Below are 27,931 nucleotides of genomic sequence, written 5' to 3'. Positions count from 1 at the left end.
CCTTCACTCTCACTGTCTCTCTCTCTCTTGCTCCTGCTTTTGCCATGTGACGTGCCTGTTCCCCCTCTGCCTTATGTCATTATTGGAAGCTTCCTGAGGCCTCCTCAGAGGCAGCTGCTGCTATGCTTCCTGTATAGCTTGCAGAACTATCACCCAATTAAACCTCTTTTTAAAATAAATTACCCCATCTCAGGTATTTCTTTATAGCAATGCAAGAATGAATGACCTACTACAGAAAATTGGTACTGAGGAGTGGGGCATTGCTATAAAGATATCTGAAAATGTGTAAGCAGCCTTGGAACTGGGTAACAGGCAGAGGTCGAAGAATTTGGATGTCTCAGCAGAAGACAGGAAGATGAGGAAAAGTTTGGAACTTCTTAGAGACTGGTTAAACCGTTGTGACCAAACTTCTGATAGTTATATGGACAGTGAAGTCCAGGGTGAGGAGGTCTCAGATGGAAATGAGGAACTTATTGGGAACTGGAGCAAAGGTCACACCTGTTATGCTTGAGTAAAGGGTTTGGCTGCATTCTGTTCATGCCCTAGGGGCCTATGGAAGTTTGAGCTTGAAAATGATGACCTAGGGTATCAGGTAGAGTAAATTTCTTGGTAGCAAGTGTTCAATATGTGGCCTGGCTGCTTCTTACAGCTTATGCCCGGATGTGGGAGTAAAGGAATGACAAAGTTGGAACTTATATTTAAATAGGAAACAGAGTGTATAAGGTTGGAAAATTTGTAGACTGGCCATATGGCAGAAAAAGAAAAAGCTTTTTTGAGGAGAGGGATTCAAGTAGGCTGTAGAACAACCACTTGCTAGAGAAATCTGCATTACTAAAAGAGAGCCAAGTGCTTCTAGCCAAGACAGTGTGGAAAATAACCTCGAAAGCATTTCAGAGACCATGTGTCAGCCCCTCCCATCACAAGTCTGAAGGTGTAGGAGGGAAGAATGGTTTTGTGGTCCAGACTCAGGATCCCACTGCCCTGTGCAGCCTCAGGATATTGCTCCCTACATCCCAGCCACTCCAGCTTGAGCCTTGGCTCCAAGGGCCCCAGACAGGCTGGTGCTTCAGAGGTGCTGCTCAGAGGGTGCAACCATACATTTTGGTGGCTTCCATGTGGTGTTAAGCCTGCAGGTGCACAGAATGCAAAAGTGAAGGAGGCTTGGGAGCTTCTGTCCAGATGTCAGAGGATGTATGGAAAAGCCTGGGTGTTTTGATCAGAAGCCTGTCGCAGGGGCAGAGCCCTCATAGAAAATCTCTACTAGGGCAATGCCAAGGAGGAATATGGGATTGGAGCCCCCACACAGAGTCCCCTCTGGGGTACTGCCTGGTGGAGCTGTGGGAAAGGGGCCACTGTCCTCTAGAACCAAGAATGATAAATCCACCAGTAACTTGCACACTCTACCTGGAAAAGCTGCAAACACTCAAGAACTGTGAGAACAGCTACCAGAGCTGAACCCTGCAGAGCCACAGGGATGGAGCTTCCCAAGGACTTGGGAGCTGACTTCTTGCACCAGTGTGCCCTGTACGTGAGACATGGAGTCAAAGGAGATTATTTTGGAGCTTTGAAATTTAACAACTCTCCTGCTGGGTTTTGAACTTGCGTGGGGCCTGTAGCCCCTTTCTTTTGGCCAATTTCTCCCTTTTGGAATGAGAATGTTTACCTAATGCCTATATCCCATTGTATCTTGGAAGTAACTCACTTGCTTTTGATTTTAAAGGCTCATAGGTAGAAAGAATTTCCCTTGTCTCAGATGAGACTTTGGACTCTTGAGTTAATGCTGGAATGTGTTAAGATTTGGGGGGACTGTTGAGAAGGCATGATTGTATTTTGCAATGTGAGAAGGGCATGAGATTTGGGGCCAGAAATGGAATGATATAGTTAGGATATTTGTCCCTTCCCAAATCTCACATTGAAATATAATTCGCAGTGCTGGAGTTGGGGCCTGGTGGGAGGTGTTTGGATCATGAGTGTGAATTCCTCATGACTCAGGTACTGTCTTTATGATAGTGAGTTCTCGTGAGATATGGTCATTTAAAAGTGTGTGGTACCCCGTGACACACACTTCTCTTTCTCTCTTGCTCCTGCTTTTGCTATGTGATATACCTACTCCCCCTTTTCCTTCTGCCACGATTGGAAGCTTCCTGAGGCTTCCCCAGAAGCAGATGCTACTATGGCTACAGAACTGTGAGCCAATTAAAGTTTTTAAAATAAATTACCCAGACTCAGGTATTTCTTTATAGCAATTCAAGAATGGCCTACGACATTATCTTAGCAACTTGTAGTTTTAAAAAGCTTGCAGGAATATAGATTTGCACTGCACTGAATCTAATAAATCAATTAGGAGAGAAATTACCTGTTTTTTCACTCCATGAACACTTTAAATTTAGGTCATTGGAAAGGAAGAATAATATTTAATATTAAGTAGAATTTGTATGATTAGAAACAACATCACACAATTTTTAAAGCTGACTGCCTCTCTCAGAGTATGGAAGAATTTCTTTTAGGGAGAGATTTGCTTTCTTTTTTTTTTTTTTTTTTTGGTAATATAAGGTGTGATCTGGAAAGAGAATTGAGAGACTCAGGAAGAATCAAATTGCTTTCTAAAATCAAGTAACAGAAAGTCTCTCTGGTACTTTGATGAGCGAAGAAAATAGGGATACTCAAAACCTGTAGTGAATTGAAGATAAAACAGCCCTGGGACATTTAGGAACCAGAAGACAGTAAGAGACCAACTATGCCTTGGATGGACCCTACATGTGGGGTTACATTTCTTTATGCTAAGAGGAAGGTGACTCTGAGAGCTTGATGGCATCTAATTCCTTCAAGAGTTGGCTGAGACATGTATTCAAGGGCACAGAGTTGGATTATATTTGGAAAACAAATGAAAACCCCTATTGCTTTTGTAATATAAGTACCAGACAAGATTTCTATAGCAGCAATCCCCAACATTTTTGGCACCAGGGACAGGGTTTCATGGATGACAGTTTTTCCACGGACTAGAGTGGGGGATGGTTTCAGGATGATTCAAGTGTATTACATTTATTGAGCACTTTGTTTATATTGTTATTACACTGTAATATATAATGAAATAATTATACAATTCATCATAATGTAGAATCAGTGGGAGCCCTGAGCTTATTTTCCTGCAACTAGACAATCCCATCCGGGGGCAATGGGAAACAGTGACAGATGTTCAGGCATTGGTTTCTCATAAGGAGCATGCACCCTAGATCCCTTGCGTGCACAGTTCACAATATGGTTCACATTCTTATGAGAATTCAGTGCCACTACTGATCTAATAGGAGGTGGAGCTCAGGCAGTAACGTGAGTGGTCATCTTGTGAGTGACCAGTACCAGTCCATGGCCTGGGGTTTGGGGACCCCTATTCTATAGCACCTACTCTTTTGCTTACTGGGAGTTTCTCTGTGAACTACTTATCACCATATTGACATACATAATAATTCAGATAAAATGACCCATTAGCTCCAACTGGACACTTTGCAATTTGTTTGGATTTATAAAAGTCTATAAAATCATGTAACATAGTTCTCAAAATTTAGTATTTTCCTGTAAAACTTGGACAATGATGTGGTAGGGCATTTCTAAAATGGGTCCTGATGATTCCTACCCTCTTGGGTTCACTCCCTTGTGTAATCCCTTCCCATTATGTGTAGTCTGGGCTCAGTGACTTATTTCTAAGGAGTCAGATATGGCAAGTGTGATGTGTAGCCACATCCAAGATTTGATTATGAAAGCTGTAATTTCTACTTTGTTTTTGTGCTCTTAACTCCTGGCTCACTTTGATGAAGCAGGCTTCCAAGGTGTGAGCTGCCATGTGGAGAGGCCCACAAGGCAAGGAACTGAGACCTCAGTCCAGCAGCCCAAAACGAACTGAGTCTTGCCAACTCCTCTTGACTGAGCTTGGAAGTTACCCATGATATGACTAGTCTAAGCTGATACCTTGATTGCAGCCTTGTGAGTGAACCAGAGCCAGAACACCCAGCTAAACCACCCCCAGATTCCTGACCTACAGAAACTAGAATAATTACACAATGAGTAATTAAAACAAATGATAATATTAATGAGTAGCATTCTTCAGAGTCAACTAAGTGTCAGGCACTGCGCTAAGTGCTTTACGTATGATTTCTCTTGTGATCTTCACAATAATCCTATGAAGAAGACAGTATATGCTCATTTTACAGATGGGGAAACTGAGGCTTAAAGTAATTGGCTAAAGTTAACATTGCAAGTTAACTGGTAAGTAAAATCAGAATTTAAATCCATGCAGTCTTGCTCTAGAACCTAGATGCTTCAACAGTATGCTCTGTTTTCTCTGCTATATTAAGTAATCTCTGTAGGACTGAACAGATTTTTTACTGAATTGACTGATTTTTTAAAAATTAGTAGACTGATTTTTTAAAACAGCAGTTTTTCAAAAACTGCTGTTTTTGAACAAGGTGACCCCAGGCCTGGACCCTTGGTTGCTTCAGAGAAAGGCAGGCAAAAGCTAGAGAAGAGACTAGCAGCCTTGTGCAAAAATCCTATTCCATGCAGTTAGGGTATTTGATTTAGAGCTGAAATTTGTCCTAGCAGTAGAAAAGTATTTGAAAAGGAAGCAAAAATTCCTAGGGAAGGATTAGGGGGAGGATGATTCATTAAGTTTTTGTTTCAGCTTTTATGTCAGCACGTCAGACTGTGAGGATGAAAACAAATCAAGCTCTCCCCAAGAGAATATTGTGTTGGAATAGTCTTGAATATGTCTCAATTGGAATCTACTAAGAAAAAAAGAAGTCATACTTAAAATGTTGTGATGTAAAACAATCTTTGTGAGAAACAATATTGCTTTAAAAAAACAATTTTAGAAATACGTTTTATTTCTTTTAATGTAAAAGTAGTTATTATGATATACTTGCTATAATCAAAGCTTTAATAAACCAATTGAGAAAATTACAGAGAATAGCACCCCAAATCCCACCCACTAGCAATAACCAGATTGATATTTTTTACTGTATAGTGATTTTTGTTTTGTTTTCTAATTAAGGATATCTCTTCGTGTCAGTAACTATGTCTACATCATTGTTTTTAATGTCTCACTGTGTGTACATTCTATCACTTCTGCAATTAATCCCCTGGATATTTAAGGTGTTTGCAATTTCCTGTCATAAACAACTTCATAAGAAATAAGTTCGTAGAGACATCTTGCACATTTGTCTCATTTCTTTAGAATAAATTTCTAAATTGGGGTGGTTGGGTCAAAGGGTTTGCATATTTTAGATTTTTGTAGGTCTTGCCAAATTGCCCTCCAGAAAGGTTGTACGAAAATTAATTCCCACCACAGTTTATGAGAGTGCCCACTTCCTACAGCCTTGCCAACAATGGGTATTAGCATTCTTTTAAACCTTTGCCCATCTGATAAATGAAAAATAGCATCTTATTATTTTAGTTTGCTCTCCTTTAATCACTGGGGAGATTAGGTATTCTTTTCTTATTGGTCACTTGTGTTTCTTCTCTGATAAATTATCTTTATACATGATTTTTTCCATTGGATTGTTCATAATTTTTTATTTAAAAAATTATAAATTAAGGAATGTAACACTTTCTCTTTCCCATATGCTACATTTTATCCCAGTTTGTAATCTGTCTTTCTACTCTGCTTTAATTTATTTGCTTGGTTCTTGCTCTGTTGACATTCAGAATTTTCATGTCATCAAATCTATCCATCTTTATATTTATAGTTTCTAATCTTGTTATGCCCTAAAAGGCCTTTTTTTTTTGGCTAGATGATTTTACCAAGTCTAGATGGCCATTATTAAACACCCAACATTTTGAGGCAGCGTTTGGAAAGCAAAATGTGAAAGACAATAAATTATTTTAAAAATGTGATTTATAGGTTTCCCCCTGGGACTTCTGTATTTGCCTTAACTCTGATGCATGACATTAAAGAAAACCCTTTAACAATTTTTATATATGTTGATTAGAATGCACATCCCTGTATAAAGTTCAGTGCGTTGAACTTGACTACATTTTTTAGTAATAACAATACAGTAAATAAGTTATAAACATATTGCTGATTCCATTGTGGTTCTAATAACAGAAATGTATTATTAAATTACTTCTATTCATGTCATGTTCTATACAAAGTTATTTCACATATTTCATTTCATTTAATTCTCGCAGCAACATTGCAAGTTAGCTATCGTTATCTGCCTTTTAAGTGAGGATATTGAGGTTCAGAGTGGTGAAGTGACTTGCCAGTCACACAATCAAATGATGGCACAGCCAGGGACTCACACTTGTGTTTTTAAAACAAAAACATAGTGTTCCTTTCAGTTATCAAACTAGTAATTATGATCTTTCGGCTGCTGCATGAAGTCAGGGGGAAGTTCGAAGTTTAGTTGCCTTTTTGAAATTTCAACAGGTTTGGTCTTACTCAAGGAACTTCTTTGGTTTTAATTTAAATTTGGTCATAAGAAGCAATCGATTACCATTTGTTACGCTATAATAGCTTTCTTTTTCCTGAGCAAAGACTGCAATGCAGGACAGCTCCTTTATTTAACATATCTCATTCGATGGAAGCACGCGTCCTTTAGTGGGTGATTATCCACCTGCAGGTGGCTGTTCACCTCTGCTTTCTCTGTGTCTTCCTCATTGCTAGAGCACCCCTCCCAGCAATGCTCACCTCAGGAGAGCAGAAACTGTGCTCCTTTTATAAATTCATTTTAAGCAGGAACATAACTGTCACACAAACCCAGATGCATGATTGCTCCCTGGGTCAGCTTCCTGCCTAATCGCAGTGGCCAGAGTCAATTCAGCTCGATCCAGACATGCCTGAGTGTCTAGCCAATGTCTCCCAGCCCCTAGCATTCCCTTTCCCACTCTGGTGTGCTCCTTCCTCCCCTAGAAGTTACCTATTCTCCGATGAATGACACTAGGACCGTTTATTCCCTTCGGAGTGGCCTACCTCTTCTACCTCAGGGGTGTGATATCCCCTTGACCTTAACAAAAAGCCTTTTTTAGGAAGGATACATTTTTAGCCAAGTCTTCATTATTTATTCTTATCCAGAGTCACCTGTCTATACTTCAATGCAGTGTGACACACGTCAGCAGAAATACCGTACATCCTTCACAGAGGAGATACTATTTAAGCCGACTCTTTAAGGACGAGTGGGTGTTTCCTCAGGCATACAAGGCAGAAAATGTCACTCTAGGCAGAAGAATGAGCACATTCCAGGAAGGGAGGAATAACACAGTCGGGGAAGATGTATAATTCACTGTGATGGGAGCCTCAGGTGTACTTGGAAGCAGCAGGCAAGGAAAGCGGGGAGGCACACAAGAGCCGTGCAGGGCAAGGAGGGACCTGCAGCCAGTCGGGTACAGATATGATGTCTTTCTGTTGTCTCTCTACATCCTAACAGTGGGAACTGGGCCCTTCTGAAAAGAGGAGGCAGAGAAAAGGATATTGGATCACAGAATGCTCCTGGTCTTGCAGTCATACCTGAGCTTTGATCATTGGAATTGTGGTCATTATGACTTGTCATACTCTGCTCTGGTGGTCTCTTCTCCAGTTTGAACTTTGGCTCTCAGTCTTATTCTGTGGGTAGGACCACTGATAGTCACAAAGTTTTGCAATAGAGATGATATCTCGGCCATGCTCAAATGGCTTCCCATCCTCCTAGAATAAAATGCAAAGTCCATACCAGAGTCCCACATGATCAGGCACTTGCCTACTTCTCTGATACTATCTTTTATTATTTTCCCCATGGCTTCTCATGAGGACCGGTCTTGCTGTTCCTCCTGAATGCCAAGCATGTTCCCACCTGTTAGCCTTTGCATGTGCTATTTCCATTACCTGGGACATTCTTCTCTCAGGTGTCCACATGGCTTGCTCACATCATTAAGTCTGGGTTCTAATGTCATCTCCTTAGAGGGATTATCTCAGACCAATTTATCTAACAATAACTCTCTGTCCCTTCAGCTTACTTTATTTTTCTGCATGCACTTATCACTGCCCAATATTAAACTATGCACTTCCTTATTTGTCTTTGTCCTTCTCTCTTGTTAGAATGTAAGCTTCATGAAGGGAACAGTTTTGTCTGTCTCGTGCATTGCACCTAAATCAGTGCCTAACACGTAGCAAATAAAAATATTTGCTGAGTGAATGAGTGAATGAATGGTCTAGCCCCTAATCCCTTGAAGAAAAGAGCAGGGTGCAGGGCAGAGTGATCTTGGCAGAAGGAAGTGAAACCCAAGAGAATACATATTTGCAGCACCATCCCTCAGCCACAGAGTCAGAAATGATCATTTTGCCGGCTCTGAGACCTTTCCAACCACTATTACCAGGGCTCCAGGGAGCAGGTCATTGCACAGACCTTTGCTTTCTACAAAGTAGCCTTGGGTGTGCTCCACATAGTTTAAAGCCTAAGCATCAGTTTTTGCACTGTGTTTGTCAAGGAACAAGACCTGAGTGGAAAGATTGCCAGGTCCCACTGAATTCAACCTGAAGTCACGGTGAGAAAAAAAAATGAGAGGAAAGGATTTAGATGTCTAGACCTTTTCCATTTGGAAGTGGGGCTTTTCTCTTGCTAGGTCTTTTCATCATAGAGTCAGAACTTCCTGAGCTATGCAGATTCCCCACTCAGGCCTCGCTGCTCCTCATTGGCGCTGCAAAGCTCCTAGGAGTCTGCCTGTCGCTCATTTATAGGAAAAGACCTGAGGCCACGCTTGCAGTTCATTACACACTAGCTGCGCTCTCTGGACTTGGGTTTCCCTGCAAGCCCTTTGCACAGCTCCACTCAGCTTTCCATGATTAGAAGTCCTGTTTGCTGCTTACACCCTTTCACTGTTTACAATAAATAGACAGAGGCACTTAAGGCTTCTCATGCTTCATTAGCTATGCGGATTTGACACAAGGATGGGTGAGACTGGTTGCATAGCATGGAGTTGGGTAATAGGAGAAAATGCACCCCTTCTCCTCCCCTGAGATGCAATTTCAGTTGTTCCCACAGTATGTTTTCATTGTACAGTAGATGCAAGAGCTCCAGCTAGTGTGAGAACCGAGCTCAGATAAGAGAAACACAGTGATGGCACGGTTCCTGCAGGGCTCCCATGCTATTTTCTCAGCATTACAGAAACCCAACAATGTCTAAACAGCTGACCTTGTGGTGTGTTGGTAGGTTTGCACAATTCCCAGGGGCCATATTAGCATATGCATTTCAAGGGAGAGATCAAGTCAACTCTGGAAAAAGCAAGACATCGGTACATTTAAAACTCAACTTCCATCTACATTCTGCCTGAACCACAAGAGAGCAGTTACTAAAGTCTCCCCAGCCATAAGGCACGACTGGGTCACAGTGATGCAAGCAACTCAATTCACAGTAGCCCATAGAAGTCTTTTTTTTTTTTTTTTAACTGTCATTAGTCTATTTGCTTTTGTATCTCCCAGAATTTGTTTGGAAATACCCCCTGGATGCTTCACTGTCTTGCATCAGCCTCTTTATTACCCTGGAAAATTTTAGTTAGAGTGGCTCAGTTGCTTGTCAGCAGGGAGCAACCATTCCTCATTAGCTGGGGTGGAGTTCCCTGGTGGTCTTTTTTACTTTTTTCCTATTCATGCACTATCCCCACATCTCCCATCTCATGGTGTAATCTCTCTGGTTACATTAAGCTTGTAGACATTTCCTAAGTTATTGCTTATAAAGACAGTATTCAGAAATTGTTTATAAAATTTTTAGTGGAACGTCATGCAGTTAGCTCTAATTGTCACCTTTCCAAAATTCCCGGAGACTCAAAGGACATTCTGCTAAAATTCTAGAGACCAGAGCCAGGGCAACTCTTCTCTAGAGTGCCAGCACTACTGTCGGCACCATCACTAAGGCTGTTGACTACCACTATTATGGCTGTCAGCCACCACCAAGATCACTGAGTAGTCTTCTTCTACTCTCTAAGCCACCTATTAGTTGATAAACTGGACCAAGTCTTAAGAGCGTTATAGAGGAGGAGCTCTGTCTGTTTTAACCAATGTTGAATAGCCAGTGCCTAGCATAATGCTTGTCACAGAGTAGATGCTCAATGAATATGTATCAAATGAATGAGTAGTTCTCTAGTCTACAGATTGCCTGTTTTTACTACTGATTTATTTGAGACCACCAAACGTGTTTGTTTCTTCTCTTGATTATAAGAATGTGATCTTCTAATACTGTCTTCAGGGATCTACAACATAGTGGTTAAAGTATAAGTTCTGCTAACCTATGGTGTTAGCCATCAGCATAGTGGTTATCCTTAGTTGGGATGGGGTGTCCAGTAACTGAATAGGGTCCTAATGAGGGCTTCTGGGATGCTGGTAATATTCTGGAAATGGTATGGGCACATTTACTTTATGAAAAGTAATCAAGCTGCACATTTTTGACTTGAACACTGCTCTGTATGTGTCCTTTTATTCATTAAGATTTTTACAAAATAAGATCTGGAGTTCATTGTCTATGTTCGTATCCTGGCTCATCCACTTTCTAGCTGGATGGCCTGAGACAAGTTATTTAACATTTCCTTTCCTCACTTTCTTCATCCATAAATCAAGAATAATAATATACTTATGTTATTTGATTTTTGTGAAATAAGTCAGTTAATCTAGAGTAAGTACTCAAAAAATGTCGGTTTTTATTAGCTATTATTTTTCAGAAGTTGAGATAGTTCAAACCTCATTCATGTAAAGACTTAAAAAATACCACTGAAGGTCATTAGAGTACTCATCAGCCTCCAGGTAGCACACTCCTAGTTCCTCAAGATCCATGTTCTTCTTAAGGGTCTCTACAAATGTGCTTTTAGTTGTCTTCCAAAGTACACAGATCCTAAAGATCAGATAAGCTCTTAAGATCCATTGTAACAATACTGGTTTTCCTAGAGAAGTTCTGTCAAGCACAGAATGCTAGAATCGGAAAAGATCTTAGAAAATACTGTCTGTGCTGGGCCGGGCGCAGTGGCTCAAGCCTGTAATCCCAGCACTTTGGGAGGCCGAGGTAGGCGGAGCACGAGGTCAGTAGATCCAGACCATCCTGGCTAACACGGTGAAACCCTGTCTCTACTAACAAAAAAAAAAAAAAAAATTAGCCGGGCGTGGTGGCAAGCGCCTGTAGTCCCAGCTGCTCCGGAGGCTGAGGCAGGAGAATGGTGTGAACCCGGGAGGCGGAGCTTGCAGTGAGCCAAGATCGCGCCACTGCACTCCTCCACCTGGGTGACAGAGCAAGACTGTCTCAAAAAAGAAAATACTGTCTGTACTGTCCCAATATAGCAGCCACTTGTTACATGTGGCTATGTAAGTTTACATCTAAATCAGTTAAAAATAAATATAAAATTAAAAATGCAGTTCCTCAGTTGTATTCATCACACTTTAAGTGCTCGTATATCCCCATGTGGCTAGTGGCTGCCATACCCAACAGTGCAGAGACAGAACATTTTCATCACAGTAGAAAATCCTATTGGATAGCACTGCTAGATCAACCTGCTCACTCTATGTATGAAAACATTGAGGTCCAGAAGTCTAGAGAGGTAAAATGATTATACCAAAATTGCATAGCTAGTTAAGGAAAGGACTAGACTACAGTTTAGGTGTTTTGATTTCTACGTCAAGATATTTTCCACTTGGTGACAAAGACACCTATGGATCCACAGGCTCTCTCCTGTCGTCATTAGTATGCCACATCTACAATGTATATTAGCTTGGAGAAATAATTTTGATGGCTCCATATTATCTATGCTCTAATACCATTTTACTAACTGGAAACCGCATTTCCATTTCCATTCTAGGGTCCATTTTTCTCAAAATCAGAGCGCCATTTTGTCACTCACACACATAGGGTTGCCAAGTTAGCCAAGTTGCAGTTAGTTAACAGTAATTGCCAATGTTTATTAAGCATTTACTATGCACCAGTCATCTCCTTTAAGTGATTTATTAGTTTGGTGCCAAAGTGATTGCCACTTTCAGTGGCAAAAACTGTGATCACTTTGGCACCAACCTAATACATTCAACTGATGAGTGTGAGGCACAGAAATGTTCTGGGGTGTGCTCAAGGAGATGGAGGGTTGGGATTTGTACTCACTCAGTCTTCTCCAGGGCCCTTGCTCTTATTCACTATTCTATAACGTGTAGAGCATTATACAAAGTTTGGTGAAAGCTAGAGCGTGAGAGCAATGAATGAGAATGCAATGTCCTCACTCAGGAAATAAATAATCCAGTTATGGGCTAAGAAGAAAGTAGCAGATCCATGTGGACAGTTTCTGTATACTTTTTAGTGTTTATAATCATACAAATACTTATGAATTTGGCAGTCTGCATCTCTAAATCTACTCTCTTTCTTCTCTTTCTTTCTTTTTGCTAAAAAACAAAACGGAAAAAGCAAAATCCTTTAATAACAAATGCCCTTCAAACAGTTGGTGATTATCCCTAAGCAGTCTACCTTTACACAGGTCTCCTGTCAGGGCCCTGGATTCATCTGGGTGTGCTCCTGAGAATCCATTTGTTGACTGGCTAGGGCTGTCGATGAATGGAGGAAGCGGAGTGGAGAGATCACTTACTGCTTTGATTATAGGTCTGAGCCCCCCCAACAGAGGTTTCTCACTAAGGCCATGGAGTTAAGTGTGCTTGTGACAAGATTTTTGCACAGATTCACTAAGTATAAATAGAGGATTTTTTTTTTTAAAAAAAGTAGATAGATTTAGCGTTGATTTCATGCTTTGGAAGCAATCCTTTTCAGTTTTAAAAAAATATCCTTGCCTACACTTGCTGGTGAAACCACATTGGCACCCAGCTAGCAACAGTGATGTTTAAACATGCTGTGGCTGGCACCATTCAAACAACAACAGAAATGGCTTTAGGCTCTCAAAGCCTCCTTACTGTGCTGTGTAGAGTCCCTTCCAAGATTTCAAATAGATGAACAAATAATGTACCAAGATGCAATTATCACTCTGAATTGGTTCAATCATAAGATGCTATTATTGAATTATTAGTAGACTATGATTTCTATTATTCATGTTTCATCTGCTTTGGGATTTGAATTTGAGTTTTTGTGCTTAACATCTTCTGCATTTCACAAAAAGCCTCAGCCAAGGGCACTGATCATTTTTATAAGGTGTTCTGGGTCATGATCGAGTGGAATACAGCTTCTGAAAAGGCCACTTACCTGAACTTACCATTCTAGAGAATGTCACAATGTTAAGTTTACTGCTTAACACAAATCTTACTTTTTTTCTTTTCTGTTTTGGGCTAGACGGTAAATTTTGCTGAGTGTTATAAAGAAACTGAGGATTAGAATAGAGGCTTCATTAATTGACTTCCACTTTACCAACTCACCAGCTTAAGTGGTAGTACCCCATGCACAGGGTACTATCTCTCACCTTCTTGCTTGTTTCAAGAAAACTGCTCTCTGGTGGGTTCAGTACTTCAGCTCCCTCTGAGTTTTAATTAGCTGACCAATTACCTGATCCTGATTGCACTAAAGAAGAGAGCCCCAGCTGTTCTTTTATAAGTTCATAATCTTTTACTCTGAGTTTCATTTGTGAGGTCAGGAAGAAATCTGTTGGGTGTGGAAGATGGCACTGACCTAATAAGATCTTAAGCTACCAGAAGATGCAAGACAGGCATTACTTAAGCAGTATGGCTATGGAAGAACCAGCCTAATTGACGGGCTGAACCAATGTGACACCCAGGAAGATGGTGCTGTGCATCAATTCTAAACAGTAGACAGAGGATGGGAACAGAGCATAGGTAGAAAAGATAAGAGTTGCAAGAATCAAGAGATGATGAAATTGAGTATCAAAACGTAGTCAAGGCAAGTGATTTAGAGCTGGACTATCTGAGTTGGAATGCCATTTGGAAGCCATGTTCCACATAGGAAAGCCTAAACAGAGTGAATTAGTACATTGGTCAAAAGGCCCATGTCAGACTGCCCTTCAGGGCGCGCTGGTCAAGATGCCTCCATTACATGAATAAGTAGGCCTGAAGTAGCAGGCTGATGGTTTGGGGTTGTGTTCACTGTTTCTGGAATTAGGCTACAGAAAGTTCCATGGTGGGATATAGTGTTATAGTCCCACAGATGTTCAGGGGAGAGAGAATCTTGAAGAACATGGAGAACAGGAGTCATTGTTTCCAGAGAAGGAAACGGAGGGCAAGGAAAATGATTATGCAGAGATAAAGGGAATCAAAGTTGGGTCCTTCATCTTTGCTAAGGTTTTAGATTTCATAATAAAACAGGAAGCCCAACACAGAACTGAGAAATTGCCTCAGGAAGAAAATCTGCACGAGGGTCTTGAAAAGACATAAGTTGAAATCCCATAGATAAGTCCCCAGGAGATCAGAGAGCCAGAGGTACCTCTGGAAAGAGCATAAAGGAGACATCAGAAGGAATCCAAACCAGGAGTATTTGCTACTTCTTTAGCTTCTCCAGATGAGATAAGGAGAATTAAAAAATTGGTACTGCATGGTGATTACAGCTTCCTTATAATCAGTTCCTTATGTTAGAATTACTAACTAGACATTGAGAGGACCATATTAGTTGTATAGTTTTGTGATTCCTCATAATTTTAGAAATAGATGACTATGCTAGAAAAATCACTATTGTTTAGAACTAAATATCCAGGAAATGTACAGAAGAAAGAAGTGATACCCATATAAATCCATATTCCCTTCTGATCAAATTCTGCACTAGCCACTACCAAACTGACAAACCAGTCTCATTTGTATTTCTTTTGCTAAAGTTAAGCATTAAATAATCAAGTTTTATTACAATCACTAGTTTCTCAAGTAAATATTAGGGTGTGAATTTCTACCTGAAAATATCTGAATTCATTTCTACTTCTAACACAATTCCCTGAATATGAGAAGAGTTGGGTATAATTTTATGGATGATAATTTCACACTAGGGACTCAGGTTCAAACAATGCTTTTTCCCTACTGATATCGGTAATAAAGTGTAATTTAAGTCAGTGATTAGTTTTTTTCAATAGAAATTGGAATCGAATTATTCTTATTTTATGAACTGTTTTTCTTTGAGATATTAATTGGGTTTAAATGGTTTTACTGGAAGCCTAGAAAATATTAAAAGCTCACTTTAGACTTAACCATTAAAAATGTAATTTAAAAATGTTGAAAACCTATGTGTATAAGTGATTCCAGTTCTTTGCTAGTTTCTTCTGATAGCATCCAAAACGTTTTTGCAAACCGTGTGCTTCTATGTACTTATCACCTTATCTCATATCTTATGAAAGGGCAACCTGTGGGAACTATTAGGGACTCATGTTTTGCCTTCCAGTCCTCATTGAGATAATGGAATTTTTCTGGGGAAGAGAGCCCTATAGGACATTAAGCACTTATCTTTCTCCAGAGAGTAGAAAGCAGGCCTTCGAGATTGCAAGGGTAACTCATCATAGAAAAGAACAGTCTTAACTGCAGTTAGAATGGAAGAAACTGGAGAGAAAGATCAAACAGCCATGGAGGAGAATGGACATGCTTTCCTTGCCCAGATGGAAGGTGTGATAAGGAAAAGCCACAGGTGAAGGAAGAAGGCATGGGAGGGGGATCCTGGGCCAGAAGTAAAACTCATATAAAGCTGTTACAGAGGGTGACACCCGTGCTGGTTCCCTGGCGGGATGGGAAAATCTCTGACCCCTTCTGCTTTAGAGTGATGCTCAAGTGTGATTGCTTCTATATGCACAATGCGGGCTCATGCTTGGCTCAGTGGGGCTTTCTGTTCATTAAACCCCCTTCCACAATGCTGTTAGCTCCTGGGCTGACCAGATAGCGGTGCTTTGGCAAATGAAGCCCCACCTAAAGATAAGGTCTGGAGGAAGGAGAGAGTAGCTTCAGCTCCTATGGCTTGATGGCTTTCTGAGAACTGTGGCTTCATCAAACACTCCATTAAGTTCTTTGGAGTCTTTCACATGACCTTTCTAAGGGGATGATTTTAACTAGACATGAGACTAAAACTAATTGGACTGTTTTCAAGTAATTACTCTGCAGTATCACTAAGGTTTATCTGGCAATTATGTCATTCAGACAACATGGCTGGTGAGCAACTGCTCAGAGTCCTGAGAAACGGAAGAGAGACTGTGCCTTCACAGAGGCTATTTTATGAGCTCAGACCACCCAGATACTCAAACACTCAGAGAATTAAAATATTTAGGGCAGATTTTGACTTAGTGAACCATGTTCAAGCATCACAATCTTACTTGTGTTTATACTGACCAAAGACCTCATTTTACTCCATTTTCCCCCTATTTCCTAAAATGCATCATTAAAACAACGAAATTTGGCTTAGCTTGAAACCAAGGCTAGACCATTAGAATCTGATTTTGAATCAAACTTGAATAAAGCATTTTTAACTTCCACTTAATGTAAACATGATGTTTTGCCTCTGCTCAAACTCAGATCTGTCTTCTCTTTCAAAAGTCTTCATGGACTAACTCTCACTAGCCCTATTCACAAATATTTAACACTTGAGCATCTGAGAACACCAAGTCCTACCACGTGTATGGATACAAGTTTACTATAAGGCTTCATTACACAAATTTAGATTTGTCTTATTACAATGCCAATTCATTAAGAGACTGGAGTCTTTCCTTTCCTTTGTGTCTACCCTAAAAATTACTTAAAGGGGAAGGAGGGAGCAAGTGAGAAAATAAGGCAAGTCAGTGTGACACTCTGAGTTTTTGACAGCTATCATCATTCTTCCCCTACTCCCTAGAAAGATAAAAACCAGCAGTCCTGAAACACCTTCACTATTCCCAAGGCTAAAGACTGTCCAGGAACAGAGTGTCAGGGTTTCAAGGTAGGGGGAGAGTTGGTCGGAATAGCCTTCTGGTTCCTCCTCACAGAGCCAACTTGTAATTTTTTAAAAAAAATCAAGACTCCATCATTCCTTTATATGTTTTACAGACTAACCTCTTCAGTAGGAACTTTCTTGAACAAAAAGTGTCCAAACGAACCAGGGCTCCAATCCTGGCTCAGAAACTATTGCCATCTCCACGTTCCAGATAGGAATACACAGCAGCAAAAGAAAAAATGACCCAGCAGAACCCTTGTCTTTGTCTCCTTGTTCCTGAAGTGGTGAAGCATTAAGTAATGATAATGAGGTCGGTTCTCATTCTTATTAAACTAAATCTGAAGTGGATATAGGTAAATATTTAGGTAAAGTACATTTTTTAGTACCTAGAAAGATGTCATAAAAATATCATAGAACACTGTAAAAGAAAAATATTCTCATGGGTGCAGAATATTACAGTATCCATGGATTGGACAAAAATATTTCCCTGCATAAAATGAATCTTTTTTTTTTTTTTTTTGGCAGAGTCTCGCTCTGTCACCCAGGCTGGAGTGCAATGGCGTGATCTCAGCTCACTGCAACCTCAGCCACCCAAGTAGCTGGGATTACAGGCAAGCACCTCCACACCCAGCTAATTTTTGTATTTTTAGTAGAGATGGAGTTTCTCCATGTTGGCCAGCCTGGTCTTGAACTCCTGACCTCAAGTGATCCACCCGTAGAGATGGGGTTTCTCCACGTTACCAGGCTGGTCTCGAACTCCTGACCTCAAGTGATCCACCCGCCTCTGCCTCCCAAAGTGCTGGGATTACAGGTGTGAGCCACCGCGCCCAAAAAAGTGAATTGTTTTTGTCTACATAGCTAGACACAAACAAAAAACACCTCCTCTAAGGGTTTCTGATTTCATTGCTAACTTTTCTGCACTCCCACATTATCTCCCCAGTCCCTTCACCAGCATCCTTAGCACACCTATGTTGAATTACGGTTGCACATGTAGCTCTGTCTCAGCTACAGAATCAATATTCCTTAAGGGCTAGCATCTCATCTGTGAAAAGTGAGTGTTTACTCACTTCTATAGTCTCAATAGCAGCTAGTGCAATCTAACGTACGCATAGTGGATGATGTCAAATTTTACTGAACTAAAGCAATAATTTCCTTGATAATGCTGTGGCTCATTGGTTAACAACTTCCTTGTTAATGCTGTGGCTCATTGGCAGCGTGGTCTCCTTCTGATGATGGACAATCAGATTGTCTATTCTAGGCATGTAGGTAGTTGCCATCACTGTATATGAAAAATACCCTATTTGTTGACAACTTCTATAATCCCCTGAGGACAGCTTCAAGTGAATTCTGAAGATTAAGCACACATATTCTTTCACTCATACATTTATTTATCCGTTCACTAAAATAAATGCAGAATCAAAAAGAAGTAATAGCTGTAACTTACCTTTGTGTATTTTTATCATTCAAGCTATTTTCTTTGATCATTTAACCTAAAGTGTTTTTTTTTTCATAGAAGTAGTATATACTGTGATGAAGTATATACTCTGATGAAAAGGATATTTTACAAACATAGAAAATTGTAAAAATAGATACTAAAGGAATGATACCAAAGATAAATATTGCTTACAGTTCATTATATTTCTTTCCTTAGAGTATCTTTATGTGGACATGCAACATTTGAATGTCATACACACACATAAACACACACACACACAATTTTTACATCCTAACCTTTTTTTTCTTTTCTTTTCTTTTCTTTTTTTTTTTTTTTTTTTTTTTTTTGAGAGAGTCTTGCACTGTTGCCCAGGCTGGAGTGCAATAGCAAGATCTTGGCTCACTGCAACCTCCGCCTCCAGGTTCAAGCGATTCTCCTGCCTCAGCCTCCTGAGTACCTGGGATTACAGGTGTGCATCACCACGCCTGGCTAATTTTTTGTATTTTTAGTAGAGACAGGGTTTCACTATGTTGGCCAGGCTGGTCTTGAACTCCTGACCTCGTGATCCATCTGCCTCAGTCTCCCAAAGTGCTGGGATTACAGGCATGAGCCACCATGCCCGGCCCCTAATCTTTTTACTTAATGTTTCATCAGAAATATTTTTACATGTCATTAAAAATCTTATAAACATCACATTTAGTGCTGACCACTAAACATTTGTACCATAATTTGTTAGCTTTCTTCTTTGAGTGGACATTGAGATTGTTTCTAACTTCTGCCTACTATTAATTATGCTGCCAATAATATCTTTGGGCTTAAAACTTTGTTTAAATTTTGCTTAATTTCCTAAGATGGGATTCTCAGAAAGTGAAATTGCTGAATCAAGTTGCCTGAATTTTTTAGGGCTCTTGATATCTACTTCTATATTGTTTTCTAAAATATATGTCAATTTATAGTGTTGTTAAGCAGAATATACTCTAAAACTACCCTCATAATATCAAACTTAGAAATTTTTTAAAGGTTACACTTGACTCGCATTATGGAACTGTGGGGTTCAATTTCACATGTAGGAACTGTGTCCTGAATTCTTTCAATAAGAGTCATTCCTGAAGCCCATTAGTTAGCTATTTAGTTAATCGATCTACTTGTTTTCATCCGTTATGTTAAACTGAAAAGGGAGGAATTTCCATGTTGATTGACAGGTTCACCAAATACCCAAGTTTACAAGAAAAACAATTCTTAGTAAAGATGTGTTTGGACCACTGTACAGAACTAGGCACATTGTAGGCATGTTTGTTTGTTCCCCTCCGATCATGGTAGAGATGCTGTTAACTCCCAGATTAAAAGCACAGAAAAAAAATTCTCTCTTAATAACATTCCACTTTGAGATCCTTGGAAGAACAATCCATCTTTACAAGTAATGAGTTTTATTTATTGTTGTTTTGATCCAATGAAGTCTTGAAACTATCCCTCAGGGCATGGAAAAGGGCCTAGAATTTTTTTCACTTCCACATTTTTGCCAAAGTAGTTAAGTTCATCAAAGGTGAATAGCCATTTCCAAGCACTCTCTGGAACAGGAGACATTATTCAAGTTCCTTTGAGAAAGACTTCAGTGTCTAAAAGATGAGGGTGATGGACCAACTGAATATTTAGCTTCTTCCTAATTATAGTAATATTCTGGGTCTTTGAAATTTTTTCTGAAGAGAGAGTTTCTGGAGGTTTAAGATTTGAGATTTAGATATGTGATTTTTGAGAGAACAAAGCAACCCAATTCTGGAAGACTCTTTGTTTACCTGCATCTTGACCTTCAAGAAAAACCTGGGCTCTGAGCACGGACCAAGTATTAAAATAGGTAGAAGAACTAGACTATCTTCTCTGGAGTTATAAAGGTGAATTCATCTCCTAAATCTAGTTGGAGTTGGAGGATAGCCATGCCAAAACCAAATGACAAGACAAGACATCGTGTGGTCAATGGCAGTTGGAATAGGACTGCAAAACCACCACCATTTATTTCTATGCAATGTAGAGGCAGCTAAGAATACTTTCAGGATGTGTAGAAGGGGCTCAGTGTCAATGGTTTCATCAGGGTCGTTGAACAAAAATCAGCCTTTGATACTCAAAATGTCAGTCGGAGAAAAGAGCACACCCTGGGATACCTGGCGACAGAACCAAATGTGAAAATCTGATGGCTTCTGACAGTGTGTACACAGACAACTTCACCAAGGCACTCTTTTGAAACTTGAAAGAGAATGGACTTCGAACGATTAAAGACAGTGCTGCTTTATCTGTGAAACTCCCTATTGCTGAGATGCAGCAGGGCAAAATTACTAGAATCAAAACAGGACAATAAAAGCATGGGCTATTCTAGGGAGGAATTAAGACATTGTGGTTTACAGCTTTTCCTTTGAGAATGATGTCTTTAGGGTCATCCTGCACTGCCTCCCTTTTAAGCCCCACTCTTCCCCACCTGTGTTCTTTGTCCCTTTGAGGGACAAAGCATTAAAAACAGAGCCCTGATAAAGACAAACAGTCAGATCCAAAAGGATATATTCTTGTTTTCAAAACTCTTAAGCAAAAGGCCTCACACATAGTAAGTGCCTAACTGATAGAATCTGGGGAAGAAAAACACAAGGAAGGTAATCTATCATGGCTGAGATTCAACATACAACAAAACTACTTATCAAAAATGAATGTAAGTACAAGCTTCTGCAAGAACTTAAAGTCTACTATTTAAAGACTTTAGTCTCAGATCCAAAATAATCAGACTTCTCTTGAAGTTATGAAAATTCCATTAACTAAAAGAACCACCTCCTTCCATTCAAGATATAGCTCTTTCTTATCCACCAAAGGACCCCACTGTGGAAGGAGAACATGATTTGCACAAACTGACTTTTCACCGCATGATTCTGAGTGGACCCTAGAAAGATTTGATGGGTGAGTATGCTGTAATTGGATACCAAGACATAAAGTTCACAAGTGAAGGATTGATTCAAGGTCAATGCCAACTTTACTGGGTGTGTTATGGATCTTGCAACATGAATGGATTCATACTGCAAAGTTTGACAGCTGTGGTGCCAGAAGATAAACAAAATTACAAGATCATTCATGAAGGCTGATCTTGCTGGAAAAATAGAACATGTGGCTGGCCAAGATCTTTCAAGATCAGGCAGGTACTGACAATGGCTTCATCTTGGAGGCTCTAAGATCCCCATCCCAAGTCACAGCAGGCTGCCACAGTCACAGCAGCAGCTTGGGCCAGCCAACTCTGTGACTGCAGACTTGGCTTGCAGGTGTCCCAGGTCCAGTTCACCAGAAGGCTGATGGTTCAAGGCACCACACTCCTGAGAAAAAAACACCATTAAGGAGAGTGAGGACCTACTATTAGTCCACTCCTCAAGAGAAGGGAGTGTTGGCCATGAACTAGCTTGAGAAATATGTTAGCTAATAGAAGGAAATTTTTTAGAGTAAGTCTCACAAAGGATTGGCATGGGTTACCAAGGAAGGCTATTCTGGGACAACCTGAAATAGATTTAAATTGGACAGAATTTCATAATGAAAAGATTTAAGTATTTGAAGTTTAGGGAAAGGAATCTTTCTTTTCTTCTGAATAATCTATACAGCTCTTGCTTTTTCAGGTCCATGAAGTTATTAATTTCAGATTTTCACATGAGTAACTCATATGAAACTCATGGTCCTCTTTTTTTCTTTTCTTGCTATCAAGCTGTAAAGAAGACTAATTATATATGTGTGGTCATCATAAATGTCTTTTTCTGATTAATTTGAGAAGGCCGGAATTTGAAAACTACTAATTTCACTCTAGATTTGTTTATATGAAAATGGGAGGGCTCTAATTTATCAAAATTTGGATTCTTAGGTTTTCTTGATAGCTTACTGCATCCTTAGAGTAGCTAATAAAGCCAAGGTCATGTAATCACAACCACCTGTTTGAAATTTCAGTGACCAGTTGAATGGCATTTGACCTGACTTCCCTTGTGCGAGGAAAATCATAGCCCTAAGAGAGTCAGACTGGATCAACTTGTGGAGCTTCCTTGACAAGCCTGCACTTGGCTTCCAGGTCTACACTGCCCTTGGTCAGCACCTTGATTCTTCCCAGCACTGCACACTAGTGTGTAGTCTCTTCCCTTACTCACTATGTAAAGGGACAGCCTAGAAAGGTCAACAGAGCAAAGGATTGGGAGCCAGGAACCAGGGCTCAAGTTCTCGCCCTGGCACTAGTTGATTGTGTAACCATGAGCACATCAATTCTTGACGTGCCGTCTTCATTCACTTGCCTGTGAAATCAGGACGCTTGAATGCATCATTTCCAAGGACTTTTCAAGTGTAAATTTTCTTCAACCCAATGATTTCAAGTTTGTCTATATAGGTGGATTGTAGCCTGCTTCCTCCCTCTTCCCATCACTTTCACTATTGTAGAACTGACTTAACCTCACGGAAGAATTGCAGGAGCAGCAAAAAAGAAGGTGGAGGATCTGCTAGGGGGTTTTCTAGGTGTGCTAAAGAGACTGGACGTTTGGATGTGGAATCAATACAAATATCTTTCACCTAACTCAGAGGCTGGGAGGGCCGCTCTACATTTTCATGGTCATACTTCATGTGTCATTTTGTGACTTCTTTTCCTTTTCTTGTCTGCCCTGAATGACCAATCTAATTTGATTCCACATGGATAAAAATTTGAGGGAAGGCCAAGTTCACAGCAGGATATTAACCAAGCCTTGAACCCTTCCCAGGGATGACCCAAATTTCTGCTGAGGCTTGTGGGACAGTGCAAGAAGTATTATGTATGACTCCATTCTCAGGGGCTTACAGTTGAGTTGGGGCCATAAGACAGGTGCACGTGTAAGTTTTACCTTCATGTTTTACATAAAATTATAAATCATGATGTCTGGCTTTTTCAAGTTGATTTTGTTTTTAATGTATAGCAACCTTGGAGAGACCCTGCTGCTCCTCAGTTAGATTTATTCCAGAGTTGGCTCAGAAGAAATCGGTAAGGACAAATGTGGATTATAAGGATAGTATAGATGCTGACTTTCAGTTCTTTCACTTTTCTTCTGAAACAACAACAACAACGACTTCCTTCATTCATCAAATATTGGTGCATACTACACACCAGGTTTTTCTTTTTTCTTTTTCTGTTTTTTACAATAAAGCATTGAATATCTCATGTAATTTATTGAATACCATACTGAAAGTGAAAAACAGAATGGTTCTGTGAGTACCCAAAGTAGTTTTTACTTAATATGTATTACTTTTGGGCTACTATAATGTTAATTTTTTTTAACTTTTTGGGCAATTTTTAAATTTTTTTTTATTTCCATGGGTTATTTGGAAACAGGTGGTGTCAGGTTTTTCTTTTTAAGGCCTGAGATATAAAATCTTTAGAGCCAGACACAAGCCTGGGCTCAAACCTGACCATTCTCACGGTCTATGTGGACTTGAGCAAGTTATTTGTGTTCCTAAGCCTTAGGTATCATCTCTTCACAGTGTGGGGAATAGCAGTGCCTTCCTTAAACGTTGTGAATTTTAAATGAAATAAATTACATATATGCATGGCACTTGGAAAGCATTTACTAAAAGGGCTGTTGTTAGGAAGCATGTCCTTGGCTCCCAGGCAGCCTACGGTATAGTGACGGAGGCAGACATAGAAATTTATAATCTCATGGAAAGACTGGCCTGTTGACAGGTAATGTCAGGTGAACATTGGTCCTTGTTTTTCTGTATCTTTCATGTTAGGGGTCAACACTATTGGTGTTTACTGCCTGTGGGCGTTTGTGACAGGCTGGCCAGTATCCACAGCAGGGCGTGGTAGCCCTTTCATCATCTTCCTGTATGCCTGCCAACAGGGAGAAGAGATGGAGAAGTACTTTTCCCCCCCTTAATGTGGAATCCACTCTAACAGACTCATTTTAAGTGGCTATTTCAGGACACTTGCTTTCTTCCAGGAATGTACAAGTTCAGTTGACAGGCAAGATAAGAGAAAGTGGCACCTCCTCTTTCTAATGAATTTCCCAGCCCTCCACTGCACCTGCCAGTTCTTTCTGTCACTACAAACCTCACTTTGCAGGGGAATGGAGTGAACAGTCCCATGCAGAGGGTTTGGACTTGACATGAGCTAGTGAGTTCCAGGCTCATTTCTTTATATGCATCATATCATTTAATCTGTCATACGATTGTAATCCCCAGTCTGCAGACATGGAAACTGAAGCATAGAAAGAAAATACCATGTCCACGGTTGTATAGTTTAGAAGCTGGGAAGCCACGAATTAATACTGGGCCTAATTCAGTAAATTCTCACCCCTAGACTCAGCTGGAAAGCTTAGAAAACTCATATACACACAGACAAATATCTACCTATTTACATATGATTAGACCCAATCCCAGAGATTCTGATTTAATTGGTAGCCTGGGGTAGCCTGGTGTCAGCACTTTACACAAACTTCTTGTATGATTCTAAAGTATAGCCGGGGTGAGAACCTTTGGCTTCACTCCAAAGTCACACTCTACCACATTGCTACACAAATGGCTGATTTCGCTCCCCATCCCATCCCCATTAAAGTACCAGGAAGTGCTTCACAAACCACATGTTAGAAACAGGAAGTTTCTGGACAGGTTTGAACTCTTGGGAAATTTTTAATCATTTCCCTTACTTCTTTCAATGTACAAGCATTTCTATGCATCTGTGGCCCAAAGAGCTCAGAGAGAATAGTTACTACAAATTCCAGGGGAAGAAAAATATCTGTAAAGACTTTCCTGAATCCTCACGTTTTTGGATCTTGTTAATCAGTCAGAAACACTCTGACTGCCCATAATTTCTGGAGGAAACTTTAGCTGATAATTGGCCTTTCTTTTCATCCCTGCTTGGTGATTTCCTCTTGGATCACCTGAACTTTGGTTGAATTTCTGTGGTTCACTTGTTACCACAGGGAATAGTGCGTGGTCCTTAGAGACCAGAACTGCAGCCTAAATCCTAATGGTCATTTGATTTAGGGTTACATGCCTTTGGAAACAGATCAAGTGTTTGCCACTGTCCCATACAGTGAATGCCACGCTGCTTCTGTAGATGCTGTAAAATTTAGTTCCAACAAAAATGTTGTATTGAGGTGGTCAGGCCCTGTCTCTCTTAGGAACTAGCTCTTAATGTGCATTAGGGCAGTCTATGTTCGTTATTTATGTCCTTTAACATTTCTTAGCACTTTTTTCTACATTTAAAAGAAGAATTTTGAAAATCCAAATGTTTCAATTGGAAGGCAACATTTTCAAATCTTTGGAAGATTATTAAGTGGTACACACTCTCGGGAATTAGAGGTAATTTCCAACTAGCTTGGCAAGTTACCATGGGCATCAACATTTCTATTAGGAAACATCTTGGAATTGAAAAACAATGTATATAGTATTTTACTTCTATTTTTAAAAATTGATATAAGATGACCAAGACATTGTTAAAAGTTTTTGTCAATGAAGAATAGGATATGTGATTTTTTTGGCATATTTTCTCCTATAATAATAATAACAACTACAACACTATTGACAGCTACTATTTATTGAAGAGTTTCTTTATGCTTGATTGTGTACTATTTCTCTTACTGCATTTATCATTTACTATTCACAATAACTTATATAGTAAGTACTACTGTACCACTTTGGTTGCATTCAGCTTTAAGGAGCTTAAGATTGGCTTAAACAGCAAATAAGTTTATTGCCTTACATTATGAGACATTCCACAGTAACGTGGCTATAGGGGTGCCCAATTCAGTGGCATCAGGATCTGATATTTCTATATTTTTTCTCTGCCATCATCAAAATGGTAGGTGGTTCTTAACCAAGCTCCCATCATGACCTCAAGCTCGCTGCTAAATCACATCCACAGGGGGCAACATCCAATCTCTTCCCTGATATGTCTCTCGTTATAAACCTTTCCTAGAAGTCCCTTACTCCCCCAAACAGTACACACAATTGCCTCATATGCCCATGCCCAAAGCAGACATCACAAGAAGAAAGGAACCAACACGGTTGACTTCCAGACGAATCAAGGTTCATGGCCTCCCTGAGGCATACAGAGGAAGAAGGTTTTGAAAAAAGTCAGAGCCAGAGGGAAAACATTTTCAATCCCCTATCTAGTCAGGGCTATCAGTTAAAAGTATTTATAGGGAATTTGTACTAATATACATCAAAATTTCCCTAGGCTGCCTTAAGGACCATAGGCCGGATAATCTGTCCCCTCATCCTTGTCACTAGGATCAGAGTTCTGTTACAAATAAGGAAGGAGAGGTTAGATTACTGTCTGCTCTATTATTATCATCCACATGTCTACAGATGAGGAAAGTGAGGGCCAGAGTGGTCTAAACAAAGGGCATATGGTTAATAGGTGGTAGAGCTGAGCCTTGAACTCAAGTCAGCTTGTCCTAAAGCTTATACTTTAGGACTATATTATCCTATTGCATGCTCTATACCACCTTTCTCTCTCTCTGTCTCTGTATTTCTACCTGTCTCTCTCTCAAGAAGTATTGTTTTACTAATAATTAAATACTGTGGATTTTTTGTTGTTGTCATTCTTCTTAAGGAACTGTCTTGCAGGATTCAATTTGTTCTAACCGTGGCTTGTCTACTCTGAGAGCCTGGGGAAAACACTTAACCTTTTTGGACTTTGTTTTCCTTATCATTAAAATGGAAGCCTCAATTAGATGAGAGCTGAGATCTTTTACAACCCTAAAATTCCATTAGTGCATGATTTTCATGTGAATAACTATTTAAAGCAGATATTTTTAAAAAGCTTTAAGCATACAAATAATAACTTCCTCCACGAAAACAAATGTTACTCTTTCTATAAAATGCACCTGCTTACTTACTTCTGGTGCAGACGGTGGTGTGCAAGCCTTCCCCATTGGGGCTTTGGCCCTAATATCCTAGGGTGGTGGGTGGTGTGTCTTCTCTCTTCTCTCCATCCTTGTACTATCTGTCCCAAGGACTCAGCTCACCCAAGCGTGAATATGCCAAGAGGCCCATCTGCTAAGGGCTGAGACCTAACAGCTGCTTCACAAGGCTCACCAGTACCTCGGTTTCCACAGTGTGAAAGGAAGGACAACCCAGGTGAGCAGAGGAAGGAACTATTATCTAGGAAATTTGCCCTCTAGAACCAGTACAGACTGCTTACCTTCCTGTGACCTCCCACTGTGATCAACTTTCTCAAACCTAAGGGTTCGAAATCATGAGAGTGAGGACAACTTGGCCACCAGCACTAATGGGACTAGTGAAGGCCCAGGCAGTAGGAGAGGCAAAGGGAAGAGGAGTGAGATATGTGTATGTGGGTGTTTTATTTTTTCTTGTTTCTAGAGAAATAAAAGGACTATTTAGATAAAAGGAGGGAAAGTTTTCACAGTTTTATTCAGACCAATATGAGAATGAGAAATGAAAATGGCAAACATCAGCAAGGCAATATTACCATTCACTTTCTTGTTGAAGTATCTGCAGACTTTACCATTAGACAAATATAATATTGTCCAACCTGTCTCCTCAAGTTCTAAGGAAGCTGAAGCATGTTAATTGACAGCAAAGATGTCTGCAGAATCATCATTTACCCCCGAGTTAGATACACATTAACTCTATGCTAAAAGTAATTATAATATTAAATAGTTCATAACAAAAAATGAGTAAGACTTGATGAAACCTT

This window comes from Papio anubis, chromosome 5, assembly GCF_008728515.1.
Source record: "Papio anubis isolate 15944 chromosome 5, Panubis1.0, whole genome shotgun sequence".
In the NCBI taxonomy this organism is placed as follows: domain Eukaryota; kingdom Metazoa; phylum Chordata; class Mammalia; order Primates; family Cercopithecidae; genus Papio; species Papio anubis.
The sequence above is the reverse complement of the archived record's forward strand: the minus strand, read 5'-3'. Positions refer to the sequence as shown.